This window comes from Bos grunniens, chromosome 26 (assembly GCF_055505025.1).
Source record: "Bos grunniens cultivar Pamir isolate PY7600 chromosome 26, Bosgru_T2T1.0, whole genome shotgun sequence".
In the NCBI taxonomy this organism is placed as follows: domain Eukaryota; kingdom Metazoa; phylum Chordata; class Mammalia; order Artiodactyla; family Bovidae; genus Bos; species Bos grunniens.
The window spans coordinates 28,253,952-28,270,282 of record NC_141190.1 but is presented as its reverse complement, the minus strand read 5'-3'; the positions used below and the strand labels follow the sequence as shown (position 1 = coordinate 28,270,282).

Sequence of the window (16,331 nt, the reverse complement as noted above, 5' to 3'; positions counted from 1 at the left end):
GTAGCCGATTTGATTTTTATGGAGGTTTAATCCTAATCACTGAGCTATATCGGATTGCTGATCAAACTTTATGATAGAGGTTCTCATCTATATTCTGTGCTGCTCATTGGTAGGCATAAGGGACCATTATAAGGAATGAAGGTACCTGCCCTTTGGGACAATAAAATAGTTGCCTCTGTTGATTTAAAACAAATAGAGTGTCAGATATTTCTTAAGAAAAAATGGATTTATTGGGGGTCTGCCAAATATGGTAAACCATGTTTAAGTGCCCACATAACAAGAGAAGAAAAATGCTTTTACCGAGGGTGAAAGGAAGTCAGGCGAGCTATAATAAACAAAAATCCCATAACTTTTCATTGGCTGAGTCCTTGCCAGGAAAAAAAAAAGTGTGCTTTTTCTTCCCTTTGACCTCTGAAATTGACAAAGGGTGTGAGAGTTTCCCTTTCTTCTCTGTGACCTCTATTTAATTAAGGTTCCTATTAATTAATTTTATACATTTCTTCTTTTAGATCAAGATCTTTCTCTGAAAACATCACTCATCAAGAGTCAGGTTTTCTAGTTTCTAGAAACCTTGGGGAAATTGTCTCATCTAGTATTATTTGCTTCAATTTAAGGAAATTTTACTTTCAGTTTGCCAGATAATGTGCAGGTTGGGTCAGGTGTTTGGCAATTCCTTTAGATATGTCACATGAATCCAAGAATCTATTCCTTGGAGTTTCGTAGTGCAAGAATCAGATAGCAGCACCTGATAGGCAACTTCCCAGTGAGACTGAAGAGAGTTCTTCTGGAGGTGTCTTTCCCAATAGATGAAATCTCCATCTGATATAAGTCAGAGAAACCAGGTTGATAGGTTTGGATGACCATATTAAGTTCCTCAGCTACTCTGTGAGGTTATTCACTTAGTTTGGAAAAATCTTTGCTCCTTGCAGTTCAGCTTTAGTCCAGGGGATATAAGAAATTAAGGATTTAACTTTTGGATCGTAATAAGATTCAATTTTCAAGGGATAGTTTCTGATAAATTCAGGGGAAAAGGAAATGGGGAGAGTTTCCGAGGAAAAAAGAAGTACCAAGAGAGAACTAGTTTGGGGGAACTGTGAGTATGGAAGCGTTGAAGAATAAAAGGGAAGGAGGAAGATGACACCGGAGATGGAGCCTGAATGCGAGGACCTTAGGGAGAAAAACAAGCCGGTGTCAAGGCAGTCTGAGGCAAGAAACTAAGGAATAAGAACCTGAGGCTCCTGGAGCCATTTTATCTCTTTAACTGATTATTTTGGTTAGTCTTAAAAGTCTTAGTTTGCAGAGAGGTGATTTTAGGTTACTGATAATGAAGAGAAGCCTCAGAGTATCGATCAAAATAGGCATTCCATTCAGTTAAAGAATTTTCTGAGTTATTGTAATCCAGTTTGGTTCTAAGAAAGTTGAATTTGGGTATTTGAATTTCCCCATAATGGCCAATGATAATCTAAATTGCCTTCGTTCAGGTAGGTCTATTTAGTTAAAACTGTATGTGGGGAAGGACCATAGTTTTTAAACATAAAATAAGCTGGCGTCTCTGTGCAGGGTCACCTTCAAAATATTTAGATAACTGGGGTCCATTTCTGAGAGGTTATTTTTATAGAGTAAAAGAACGATTTTTAAACAGCTTATAGCTCAAACAACTCCAATCAAACAAATTGCTATAGATACAGTCTGCAGGTCTAACACCAGCCAGTTCTTAGGAAACAGCTTGGTCCCAGAGAAGCCCAAGCCACAAGCTTCTCATTCAGTTTCCAATTCTAAGGGAATGGGCTGACAGATGAATTTGCATCATTCAGTGAAGAAGAACCTGCTCCTGAAGGAATAGGCTGAGAGCATCTCAACCAGCTTTGTTTGAAACACTCTGATCTCAAAATCATATCAAAGTGCCTTAACCAGAAGGAACACAACCTTAAAATATACCCCAAATAAAGCCTGGAGAGTTTCAAATGCAAAGGTGTGAGGGCAAATCAAAGAGAAATGCTCAAATTCCAAAGTTTGTGAGAAAAGCAGTGAGCTCAGTGGGCTCAATTTGTGGGCACCACATCTTTTTGCTCAGCAGCATTGGAGCCTTTGCAGGGGCAGGGAGGGATATTCTTTGGTCTCTGTATAAGCCATCACAATGTTGATCATAAACAACAGACCATAAGATATTTCTCCAGCAAAAATGGGTTTATTCAGCATTAAATTGCAATTCAGGTTATGCAACTGTGGCAAACTACGTGGAAGAGCATGTAGAGCAAGAGAAAGAGAACACTTTAATAGAGAAATAAAGAAAATTGGAAGGGTTACAGAAATAAACAGTTCAGGGTTGTTTATTGGCCAAGTTCTTTCAGGATAAAAGAGGGGTCTTTCTTCTTTCTGTTGGATTCTACTATTATTGCAGAGTGTAACAGTTTCCCCTTCTGGTATACTGATTTTATTTCATTAAGGTTTCTGTTTATTAATTTTGTATAACCCAAACTCATTGCTCTCTTTTCTAAAATACCATTAATCTGAAATCCAAGATTATAAAGAAACTGAGATTCCAATTAGAGAGATTTCCTAGTGTGAACAAGGCAATTATTAAAAATTGTTTTACAGCCTCCAAAACCGGATAGTTCAGAGCAAGTTCTGTGAAAAACACAATTTCTTCATTTGTCTGTCTTTCTCCCCTTTCCTGTCTCCACTGTGTCCCTCTTCTTATTCTAACTGTGATCTTTCCAAATTTTGTGTAACCAGCACGACCCCTGCCCAATGCTTTGTCTCTTCTGTGAAGTATGTAACACTGCTATTAGGAGAATTTGATTGTTTGGAGTCTTAAAAGAGAATCTCTACTTGGTATTTCTAACTGTCACCTATTCCTCTTCAGCAGACAGTTCATTAGCTTCTAGAATCATCATGTCCTCCCCAGAACTCCTCTTCTTCGAACAATCTTCACTTTCAATATTCATCATCCCAGTAAACGATATCACTATCTCATTTGCAATCCAAGATATTTTTCCATTTTCTACTTTCTCAAACTTAGATCTAATTGTTACCAGTAGTTGTTGACTTTGCATTCAGTGCTATTTCCCAAACTGTCAACACCTTGCCAACTACAGAATTTCCCAGTGTATTTTTTCCAGCTGAATTACTGCAAGATTCACAAAGCTGTTGACTCTAGTTTTTGTCCCTTATCATCCATATCCCCACTGTCACCAGCACAATTTTACTACTATACAAATGGGATGTTGTTTCTTCCTTGTTTAAAATTCCATGATGGTTTCCTACATCTCAGAGTGTAAAGCTCAACCTCCTTAGTTAAAATTACATGCCAGCCTCTTCAAGATCTGTCAGCTTTCTCGTATTATATGCTAGTCTTTCCCACTCATACCCTTCGGCTCTGTGCATATTTGAAGGATCCTGCTTCCAAATGACTTCGCACCAGTGCACACACTATTTCTTCTCAAAATGCTTCACTTACCCTTCTTTCCCTAGAGAATCAGAACTGAGACCTCAAAACAATGCTAAAATATTACCTTGTTCCCTTTCCAAATTGTGAACCAACTAGTAACTTTCCCTTTGCATTTTAATTTTTATTCTTTAGTTTTACACTGTTTTCTAATTCAATATGTTCTGATGTTTCCACAGAACTGTGAATTTAGAATGTCATGGACTATTTAGAATTGATGAAATCATTAAAAAATAATAGAGAATACTTTTACTTCTAGCCAAGAAGAGGTAACCAGGGCTAAATTTACCTCACTGCACAAAATAACTAAAAACTGGAAAATAAAATATAAGAAACAACAGTTTTTAAGACATTGTAAACCTGAGGACAGTGATCTCTGAAAATGGACAAGGTTGACTGTGATTAACAGCTTACTGCCTGGAGAGCATACCTGGGTCATAACACAGGGAGGGGAATCCCCAGGGAGAGCCTGGTGGTCTTCTTGAGTTGAGGAGATGAAGCTAGGGGTCTTTTAATTTCATGGCTGCAGTCACTGTCCGCAGCGATTTTGGAGCCCAAGAAAATAAAGTCGGTCACTGCTTCCATTGTTTCCCCATCTATTTTACAATATATGAGTTAAACTTTTATCACAAGGATATTTTCCCATATATCCACATATTATCTGTAGTTCAATAAAGGAAAATATATAAATCTACTGTATATAAAATCTAGTGTAATATGAGGGCTTCCCTCATGGTTTAGTTGGTAAAGAATCCACCTGCAATGCAGGAGACCCCGGTTACCCACTCCAGTATTCTGGCCTTGCAAAGAGTAAGACACGACTGAGCAACTTTCACTTTCGTTTCAGTGTAATATTATATAACTCATTATCTTGGTAGGTGAATGACAAATGGCACAGATAGACATTTGATTCCATACCCAGATTATAAATTCCTCAAAGCAAAGCTTATGTTACATACTTTAAAAATATTAATCAGGATTTCTTAATTTTGGCACTGCTGACCTTTGGGGGCTGATAATTCTTCGTTGTGAGATGCTGTCCTATGCATTATAGTATGTTTAGCCACATGCTTGGTTTCTAGTCAGTAGATGCTAGTAGCATCTCTCCTTCACAGCTGTGACAACCAAAAATGTCTCCAGTTTAGTTCAGTTCAGTTCAGTCACTCAGTCGTGTCCGACTCTTTGCGACCCCATGAATCGCAGCACGCCAGGCCTCCCTGTCCATCACCAACTCCCGGAGTTCACTCAGACTCACATCCATCGAGTCAGTGATGCCATCCAGCCATCTCATCCTCTGTCGTCCCCTTCTCCCCCTGCCCCCAATCCCTCCCAGCATCAGGGTCTTTTCCAATGAGTCAACTCTTCGCATGAGGTGGCCAAAGTATTGGAATTTCAGCTTTAGCATCGTTCCTTCCAAAGAAATCCCAGGGCTGATCTCCTTCAGAATGGACTGGTTGGATCTCCTTGCACTCCAAGGGACTCTCAAGAGTCTTCTCCAACACCACAGTTCAAAAGCATCAATTCTTCGGTGCTCAGCCTTCACAGTCCAACTCTCACATCCATACATGACCACTGGAAAAACCATAGCCTTGACTAGACGAACCTTTGTTAGCAGAGTAACGTCTCTGCTTTTGAATATACTATCTAGGTTGGTCATAACTCTCCTTCCAAGGAATAAGCGTCTTTTAATTTCATGGCTGCAATCACCATCTGACACTGTTTCCACTATTTCCCCACCAATTTCCCATGAAGCGATGGGACCAGATGCCATGATCTTCGTTTTCTGAATGTTGAGCTTTAAGCCAACTTTTTCACTCTCCACTTTCACTTTCATCAAGAGGCTTTTGAGTTCCTCTTCACTTTCTGCCATAAGGGTGGTGTCATCTGCATATCTGAGGTTATTGATATTTCTCCCAGCAATCTTGATTCCAGCTTGTGTTTCTTCCAGCCCAGCGTTTCTCATGATGTACTCTGCATAGAAGTTAAATAAGCAGGGTGACAATATACAGCTTTGACGTACTCCTTTTCCTATTTGGAACCAGTCTGTTGTTCCATGTCCAGTTCTAACTGTTGCTTCCTGACCTGCATACAAATTTCTCAAGAGGCAGATCAGGTGGTCTGGTATTCCCATCTCTTTTAGAATTTTCCACAGTTGATTGTGATCCACACAGTCAAAGGCTTTGGCATAGTCAATAAAGCAGAAATAAATGTTTTTCTGGAACTCTCTTGCTTTTTCCATGTCTCCAGACACTGCCAAATATCCTGCAAGGGCCAAATTGTCCCTGTGCTAAGAAAGACTAATGTAAATAAAAGTTTAGCATAGTTCTTCAGTAGTATTTTAAACAGAAAATGGAGAGATATTTGGATGAGCATTCTTCCATGAGAGCAATGGCAGATGTAAGACTGGTTGGCAGGACAGCGTGAAGGAGGAATTGTATTTACATTCTGATGGGGTTCAGAGTATGTCACCTTGTCATATTGAATATTTTAAGCTGAAGGAGTCTGAGAAAATGGCAGAAGCAAGGAGGTCTCTCTGACCTTTCTCTCTGCCACTCTCCCCTGAAGCAGGTCTTGAGACCCTCATGTGATGGGTGCCTTCCCTGTACTAGAAGAGGGAAGAAACATCCTGATCTCCAAGACTGAGGGACTCCAAGAAGAACTAACAGAACAGACACTGTTAAATTTCTCTCACTTTACAATCCTTAGTTCATACTCTGTCCTATCACATTTCTCCACAACTGTCTGCTCTCCATCAAACTGAGCACAAAACACTCCACTGTAACCATTTCTTCAGGTCTGTGTTTCCTTATGAAGGCTCCTATGTCACTCAAAACTTCCATTACATAAATGTATATGCTTTTCTCCTGTTATTCTGTCTTCTTCGGTTTAATTTTCCAACCCAGACAGGGGCCATGAGAGGGTCAAGGAAAACTTTTTATTCTCCTACATATCTTTTTTTTATTTTTATTGGAGTATAGTTGCTTTACAATGTGGTATTAGTTTACTCCTCTATATTTCTTATCTGTTATAACCCCAGAGCTGAAAATCCCCACATGCTCAAGATCAGAAATTGACTTATGGATTAATGAATTAGGAAATGAATGTCAATGAAAAATTTTAACTTGCAAATTGGACTTGCTAGTTATTTTCAAATTCCTTATGGATATGTTCAACGGGAGAAAAAAAAAATATTTGTTGTGTTTGATGTTAAGAGTGTTATCCCAGATCAGTACATTTGATTTGACTCGGGAGAGTACATTTCCAAATAAGGTAAAATGCTATGTTGTCTTTGCTGATTCAATTTTATTTCTCAATATATTCCTGCCTCTCTAGGGTAGAAATCACATATCCCTTGATCACTGTTATGTTTCCCTTGCTAGCTGAGTGACAGCTAAGTAGTATACATGATTGAAAATTACATATACTCATATGTGAAAATGTTTAGAAATTTTCAAATATAAAAATAGAGAGTTCCCCATCATTGGAGATATTGCCCAAATAATTACATTTCCCAAATGATTACACAGTGTGGATCTTATAACAAGAAAGCTAGCATCAGATAGAAGTTGAACTATATGATCGGTAAGACTTTTTGCCTATTCTGTCCATTATATTGTAGAGTTCCATTAACTTTATGACTGTAATTTGACTATTTTTCATACAAGTGTCCTACTGTCTGTGAAGCATTTCTCAAAAGATGAAGTTCCTTGACATGTGAGATGAGAGAGCTGAACCTCTTGTCATGGGGCCATAAGATGAACCTTTCAAGGTTCTTAAAAACACCTAAAAAGTCCTTCTCTTTCTTCTTCTTCCATATCATCTCACCCTGTTACATAAATTTCAGAATTTTTAGGTTTCCCAGAACTGTGGTAAGAGGCCCCCTTGCTAGAGGCTAACTGAATAAGTTTTTCCTCCTAAATGGTGGCTGATGATGGGGTTTCTGTCAGGGAATACACCACAGAAGTCAAGCTACTGTCAATAAAACTTATGTTATTAAATGTTCCTCAAGTGCTGCTCCAAAGTGCCATACGAATGTTACACACTGAGATGTGTGTGCGTTCCCTTCCTTGCAGAAGTATTAAGAGAGTAAACAGAGAGCAGTAACAGCAGTCTTTAGGGCCTCCTAGCCCCTGAAGTACCTTTTTCTGGGGACAAAATCACGTTGGTTGAAATTCCTTTTCTGATGGAAATATTCTTTATTGGAAGACATCCCCAGAGCAGCATGGTCTGTTGCCACAGAAGAGCGTCTTAGTTTTAAAAATAACACCTTCTGAGGTTTTCTTAATCTGTCTGGAAATGATTATGTGCCATTTGGGCATTTGCCAGCTTATTTCATTTCCCATGCACATATTGTGTGATAGAAATATAATTTATTGTTTTCATTTCTTAATTTTAAAAAAGCATCAGCATTTGAGAGTGAATAAAAACAATAGTTAGTAATAAATAATGGCTTCAGAATGCTGAAAAATCTGCAAAAGGGACTGCAGTAGATTATGAAAATGGTCATAATACTTTGTAATACTTCTGATTTAAAGATGAGGTTTCAGTCCCTACCTGTTCTGCTGTGTTGTGGTATTTTAACTTGTCTGTGGCAAAGATGACCTTGTGCAAGTTCACAGTCAAGGCTTCAGGATAGCTTGCAGCCCCAGCTGTTGGTGCTTTTGTATTGTTACACCCCTGTGTGAAGAAATTGAGGCTTATAGACTCCCACTTTTGCCAAAGTTGACAACCTGCCAAACGCAGGTTGGAAGTGAACATGTTCTTCCTCACCCAACTGCTAGTCAATCTGCTACCTATTGCCAACTGACTACAGACTTCTCTTCCAGTACTGCATATATCAGAGAAGGCAACGGCACCCACTCCAGTGCTCTTGCCTGGAAAATCCCATGGACGGAGGAGCCTGGTGGGCTGCAGCCCATGGGGTCGCTAAGAGTCAGACATGACTGAGCGACTTCCCTTTCACTTTTCACTTTCATGCATTGGAGAAGGAAATGGCAACCCACTCCAGTGTTCTTGCCTGGAGAATCCCAGGGATGGGGGAGCCTGGTAGGCTGCCGTCCATGGGGTCACACAGAGTCGGACAGACTGAAGCAACTTAGTAGCAGCAGCAGCAGCAGTGTATATATGTTAATCCCAAATTCTCAATTCATGTCCCCTTCTTTTCCCTTTAGTTAGACATGTTTGTTTTCTATGTCTATGTATCTATTTCTGTTTTATAAATAAGTTCAGTTGCACAATTTTTTTCAAGAGTCCACATATAAGTGACATCACATATTTGTCTTTCTATGTCTGATTTACTTAGTATGATAACCTCTACGTCTATCCATGCTGCTGCAAATGGCACCTTTCTCATTGGTTTTATGGCTGAGTATTATTCCATAGTGTATTTATGTGTGTGTGTACATGTGTTCTTTATGCATGCATCTGTCAATGGACATTTAGGTGGCTTCCATGCTTGACAACTATAAATAGGGCTGCAAGGAACATGGAGGTGCATGTATCTTTTCAAATTAGAGTTTTCTCCAAAGTGGGAATGCTGGATCATATAGTAGCTATATTTTTAGTTTTTTAAGGACCCTCTATACTGTTCTCCATAATTGATGTACCAGTTTACATTCCCAACAACCAGTATAGGATGGTTCCCTTTTCTCCACACCCTAGCCAGCATACATTATTTGTTGACATTTTGATAATAGCCATTCTGACTGATGTGATGTATTACCTCATTGTAGTTTTGATTCACGTTTCTCTGATAATTAGCAGTGTTAGGCAGTGTTTCATGTGTTGTTGGCCATCTGTATGTCTTCTCTGGAGAAATATCTATTTAAGTCTTCTACCCATTTTTTGATTGGGTTGTTTGCTCTTTTGATGTTGGATTATACAAACTGTTTGTGTGTTTTGGAAATCAATCCCTTGTCAGTAGCATTGTTGTTAATGTTTTCTCTCATTCTGTGAATTGGCTTTTTGTTTTGCCTATGGTTTCCTTTGTTATGCAAAAACTTTTAAGTTTACTTTGGTCTCATTTGTTTATTTTTCTTTTATTTCCATTACCCTAGGATACAGGTCCAAAAAGATATTGCTGCAATTTATGTCAAAAATGTTCTGCCTATGTCTTCCTCTAGGATTTTTATACTATCTGGTCTTACATTTAATTATTTAATCCATTTGAGTTTATTTTTGTACAGTACTAGAGAATGTTCTCGGAGAAGGCAATGGCACCCCACTCCAGTACTCTCGCCTGGAAAATCCCATGGATGGAGGAGCCCGGTAGGCTGTAGTCCATGGGGTCGCTAAGAGTCGGACACGACTGAGCGACTTCCCTTTCACTTTTCACTTTCATGCATTGGAGAAGGAAATGGCAACCCGCTCCAGTGTTCTTGCCTGGAGAATCCCAGGGACAGGGGAGCCTGGTGGGCTTCCATCTATGGGGTTGCACAGAGTCAGACATGACTGAAGTGACTTAGCAGCAGCAGCAGCAGAGAATGTTCTAATTTCATTCTTTTGCATGTAGTTGTTCAATTTTCTCAGCACCACTTATTGAAAAGGCTGCATTTTCTTCATTGTATATTCTTACTTCTTTTGTAGTAGATTAATTGACCCTAAGTATGCAGCTTTATTTCTGGGCTTTCCATCCTGTTCTATTGATCTTCGTATCTATTTTTATGTCACTAACATACTGCTTTGATTACTGTAGCTTTGTAGTATAATCTGAAGTCAGGAAGCATGATTCCTCCAGTTTCATTCTTCTTTCTCAATATTATTTTTGCTATTCAGGAGCTTTTTTGTTTCCATACAAATTTTAAAAGATTTTTCTTCTAGTTCTATCAAAAAATGCCTTTGGTAATTTGATAGGAATTTCACTGAATCTGTAGCTTGTCTGGTGTAGTATGGCATTTTAACAATACTGATTCTTCCAATCTAAGACCACAGTATATCTTTACATGTGTTAAATATTGAAACAATCACATTTGGTAAATGTGATTTTTTTCTTAGACTACACTTATAGTAAATTCAGCTTAAATCAATCAAAGAACTCCCAACTGACTCCCCCATTATTGTGAACTAAAAAAAAAAAAATGGTGATTGTTGTAAGCTAATGAATTTTAGTATAATTTATTACATAGCAAAAAAATATCTGAAAAGTAAATTGCTCCATAGGAATGAGGTAATGTGGTAACAGATTTCAATCATATGTCTGTTTTTAATTTCTCTTCTAGAATGCAGACTTACCAAAGCAGAAAACTCATTTTTCTTGCTTGTGGCTATATGGCCAGTAACCCATACAGTAAACAAGGAAGAGTTAATGAATTCAGTTTAGTGGCAAATACTTTCAATGTGACACTGTATCAATTTTACACTATTCTGTCCTGCTTTATACTCTAAGAAAACTGCTATCAAGGGGCAACCTCTGTCCAAGTCAAACTAAGAGGTCTCATGAGTGTAGATTGAATTTTCCTCTTATCTTGAGATACAACATCACACAAAGATCTATAGTAAGTAGTCTCTCTCTATCCTCACCTCTTCTTTTTGTCTATAAAGTAGAATTTAACATACAGAATGCCTTGCCTCAATAGTCCAACAATTAATCAGTCACAGGCACCTTGTTACAACTGGTTTTACAGCTGTATTACTGTCAACTGTAATATCTAAAGATACTTGTCTTTGGAGAAAATCACTTTACCTACAGTTAGACTGTGATAATGATATAAGAGACACAGCTCAGTTGTAGTCTGAAATAACTATTCATGAACAAGAACTTCATGCCCACTTTGGGGAATAAACTGATCTTGAGTGGACCATGATTTGCGAGAACAGAAAAGCTAGAGATTATATTTCCTTGATTAGGTGTAGAAGATTAGCAAAATATTGCCCTGACACATTCACAAAAGGCAACAGCAGTCTTATAAATTTTATAAACACAGACAAACCTGACAAGTCTTAAGCTAATATCAGATGGCTAATGTCAATGTATACTCAGGGAAAATAAATGAACAAAAACAAAGACAACCTACTATTTCAATCGGTAGTGGAAAGAGTCAATGTTATAACTTAAATTTTAATAAATGCTGAACTTCATATTTGATGGTTACTAACTGCAGGCCACAGTTGACTAATTTATATTATTCATATCATAATAAGTTTATGTAAAATAAATAAATATATATTACATAAAAGAAAGGAAATACAATGTTTATCTTTTACTTAGTTAATAAATTGATGTGGGGAAATGATAGGATTGGTCAACTAACGTCTATCAGTTTCCTACAAAAATTTTAAATTTCAAAATGTTGCTGATTAATAAACAGCAAGAAAATCTAATATTCTGTTATTAGAATATTCTAATAACAATCTAATATTCTGATTGGTAAATGCTATCCCTATGCCCCACCCCTCTAATGTGGATTCTTAGATCAGCAGCCACTAGAGACGAAGGATTTAAAATTAAAACATTATTTTACTACTGCAGCAAAGGCATATATATATGGTTAAAAACAGATAACCACCTTTTGAAAATATTTTAGTTTTTTTGGCATATAGTTGATTCAGATAATCACTTTTAGCCTGTTCATCTAGCATCCCTTTGATTAAATGACTGATGCCCTTTAATCATGGTAAGGAAGACAGGAGTAAGATAGAACAACTAAGGAAGCAGAATAAAGAAGCTTAAATTAATCCCCCTTTCCTTTTCTCTGTGTTATTCAACACTGGCTGGCATCTAAGTATAGGTTTATATATGTACACAAATAAGTATACATATATAACTAGTTCTCCAGTTTTACTAGTCACATTTCAAGGGCTTGGTACCCACGTGTGACTACTGCTTGGCATTTTAGGCAATACAATATAGAAAATTTTCATCATTTCAGAGAAGTCTGTTAGAGAGCACTGTACTAGTGTATGGTTTAATCAGTTTCGAATCCCACTCAAAAGCTATATACCACAGCCAAGTATGGGTGAAATTTTATTTTAGATAAAAACTTTAATTCATATTATTGTTTTAAATTGAAATATAGTTGGTTTGCAATATTGTGTTAGTTACAGGTACACAGCAAAGTGATTCCATTATATGTATACCTATTTTTCAGATTTTTGTGTATTATATGTTTTTATAATATATTGCATATAGTTCCTGTGCTCTACAAAAAATATTTCTTCTTTATTTTATACATAGTGGTGTTATCTGCTAATCCCACATTCCTAATTTATTTATGCCCCACATTGAATAATCATGTTTTTTTTTGTCTGTGAATCTATTTATGTATTATAAATAAGTTTGTTTGTATTATTAATACTCTCTAGTTTTCCTCTAAGTTAAAAATGCATGTATTTTATTTTCATCTCATTGAATTTAAAATGTCTGCTTAAAATGATGGCTCTTTAAGAGAAAGTATAATATATGCATTGATTTCTAAAGTTATTTAACCTAAGAAACCTATTTTTAAAGTTTTTCACTGGGCTGTTCTTATTAAGAACTCACAGCTCTATTGGCAACATTCAGTTTGCTTTATCAAAATGTACCAGCTAGCAATACATAAATTATAGCAACCCTCCTCAAAAAGCCTCAGATTTTCTCGGCACCAGGGAAAGTTGCTCATCCAAGAAAAGTTTATGTTAATGGCAGAGCCTGCATATCTTCTCAATTTTTTTCTTATCCTATAGATGTAGTAGGTTATTAAAACTAAACATTCACTCACTGAATTTTAATAACTCAAAGAATACTGGTGTGGGTAGCCTATTCCCTTCTCCAGTGGATCTTCCCAATCAGGGAATCAAACTGGGGTCTCTTATATTGCAGGCGGATTCTTTACCAATTGAGCTATCAGGGAAACCCAAACATCACAGCAATAGACAAGATTTCTTCAATCATTCTAACCTAAATAAGGGTAAAGTGAGTTACTAAGATTCACTATCTTAATAACTTTTGTGATCTATCAATCACTAAAGTGTTTACATCAGTCCTTAAAACTCATGAAGAAGAGAGAGTGACGGAAATTGAAATAACAAGATAGGTCTTGTTATTCCCCTTTCAGTTAGCAACCAAGGCTCAAGTGTGTTTCTCTAACATAGAATTGGTAAGTGGTGGAGCTGAGATGGAAAAAACAGACTTCTAATTCCAAAAAACCTTTTCCTCCTTCTTCAGCCAAAATTCTACCAATGCAAATGGACCTTCTTGATGGGAAGAAAGGGAATTTTAGACTCACACAAAGAATAAGAGCTGAAATAGGTTATCCTGTTGAAAAAGAGTGCAATGAGAGGCAAAGAGCAGTCATTAGACCATAGGGATTCAGAAATCTGGCTGGAAACATATTTGTTCCTTGACTAGGTTTCAGTTCCACCACTTGAGAATGATTTTTTGAAACTCTTGGGTCTGCCTTCTCACTTCCTGGTTCTATTCTCTGAATCTTTTTTCCTTTAATTGCAATTCTCTTAAAATGTTCACGGGGTTCTTAATGTTTTGGTGTTAAGGTTATTAGAAGAAATCACACCTGCAAATCTTTACAAGACAGGTTTCTCTCTGCTTAGGCTGAGAACCAGAATGCAGAAGCCAATACTCTTTAAAAGCCTCTTTATCTTGTTAGCAGCGCCTATGAAGCATGGCTTTAAATTATTTCAAAATCTTAACAAAACACTTTGGTTTTAAAACTTTTTAATGTTATTTATCCTGTTGACAATTTATACTTTGAGAGAGGACTCTGGCTTTTGGATAGCATGGTAATGATAAAATAGGTTTATTTTTAAATCTAGCAAAGCCAAACTTATCTACGTTTCATATAAATGTTGCCCACAATCAGAATAGTTATGTATCCACATTCAAGATAGAAAGATAGATAGATAGATGTCCATATTTTTCACCAGTCATCAAAAGAGACCAGATGGCACTTTCAATGATTTGCCTAGTGATCATCTTAGCCAAACCACCAGTTCATTACATGTATTTTATGTTTTCCACTTTACCCCAAGTGACAAGTTGTTGCCAAGCTTTTTGCCACCATATTACAAGGGTGATTTTTATCCATACTCTTGTACTAATTTCTTCTCTGTCTTTCCAGCCTTCACCATAAGTCTGCCTGAACTTTTTTTTTAACATGTCTACCACCCAGTCCAGTTTAAACGTCACATTTCATAAAGTTTTTTTTTTTTTTATAGCACCCTAATACTAGCTACCAAATTCTATTCCAATAAGCTATTATTTTATAAAACACTACTGGAAAACCTAGTGGCTTAAATGATAAACATTGTAGTTCAGGGCTTTGGGCAAGGCTTGGGCAATACTTCTGTTCACGTGGAATGAATGTAGGCCAGTGGAATGCATTTGTCTGCAGGATGAGCTGGTCTGGAGGGTCCAAATTGGCTTCATTCACATCCCTTTAACTCAGTGTGGACATTATGGAGATTTTGGGTTTGGATTTCTTATTCATTGGCTCAACACCCTCAGAGAGTTTTTTAAAGAGAGCATGGGAGCTACATGCTTTTAATGACCTAGCATCAGATACCTCAAAACATTACTTCTCCATATATATTTGGTCAAGCAAGTTTACCAGGTTCAATAGCAGGAAATTATATATCTTCTAGGCACTAGGCAAAGTAGCAAATAATTTTTCAGTCACCTTTAATCATGAAAGTTGGTTTTTCATGGGACTGTGAAGTGTAGATTCACACTGGATACAAATAAAAATTCCAGATAATTTTTTGTTCTCCAGAGGGTTTTTTCTTCTCTACCAGTTTTTTTCCCCCTCTGAAACCTTAGTGTTGTCTAGTTTATGCATTTGTTCAATAATCAGATTCTTTATGTTATAAATGACTGAAAATCTGACTGAAATAAGATATACAGATACACTTTTTTTTTTTTTAAGTCTTGGTCCAAAGAATAAATTTTCTAACCCAAGTAACAGAATAGACCATGGTGGCTGACTTCAGATGATGTTTAAACCAGGGGACCAGATTATGTCATCAGGTCTCAATATCTCCATTTTATGACTCTAAGCTGATTCAGTCTTAGGTCTATGCAATGGCAAATTTTCTATAAGATTTTTTAGGCCTGAATATTCCCATGTTCAAATCCAGTGACAAAGAAGCTTATATTTTCAGTAATTAGAAAAAAGTTCCAGGATGAGTTTCGATTGGATTTGAAGCAATGATTATGAACAGGAAAATATAAACAGTGGGCCAAGATCACGTGCCTGGGAACACATTCACTCCTGGAGCAAGGCTGTGTGTGAAATCATCTGGATTCCAAAAGCATGAAAGTGGGACACATGCTTCCATAGAAACAACTTATTTTTACTAAGAAAATAGAGCCCTGATGCCAAGAGGCAGATGCAACAACTTTCTATCACACTTAGGCTCTTACTTCATACGAAGAACTGGCCCTCAGCAACTGCAGCTATCGAATCCATCCAAACCTTGCAGGTCTGTCTACAACACCAGTTCCTCTATGAAGCTGGCTTTGACTCATTCACCCATCCTCTTTCCTGCACCGGATGCCCTTCACAATTTAGGTCAAGTTAAATGTAAACGTTTTCATTTGGATTTATATAATAAGCCTTTCCTATAGTTGTTCTTGCACTTATTTTAGATCCTTCACAAATGTGTACCATTCTTAGAAGGAGAAGCTGTGTGTTAGTCATCTTTGATACCTTTGCAGACCTAGTCTGATAGTCTATACTTAGCAAATATATTGTAAAGATCTGTTGAATTAAATGAGCTTAGTGGACATGGAACAACAGACTGGTTCCAAATAGGGAAAGGAGTACATCAAGGCTGTATATTGTCACCCTGCTTATTTAACTTATATGCAGAGTACATCATGAGAAATGCTGGGGTGGATGAAGCACAAGCTGGAAATCAAGATTGCCAGAAGAAATATCAATAACCTCAGATA

The 16,331-nt window shown here is 37.1% G+C and overlaps 1 long non-coding RNA gene across 1 annotated transcript in view; it reads left to right on the top strand.

Annotated features, from left to right (window-relative positions):
- LOC147344297 (uncharacterized) overlaps positions 1 to 16,331 on the top strand; it is a 152,784-nt gene that overhangs the window by 76,113 nt on the left and 60,340 nt on the right. The window lies entirely within an intron of this gene.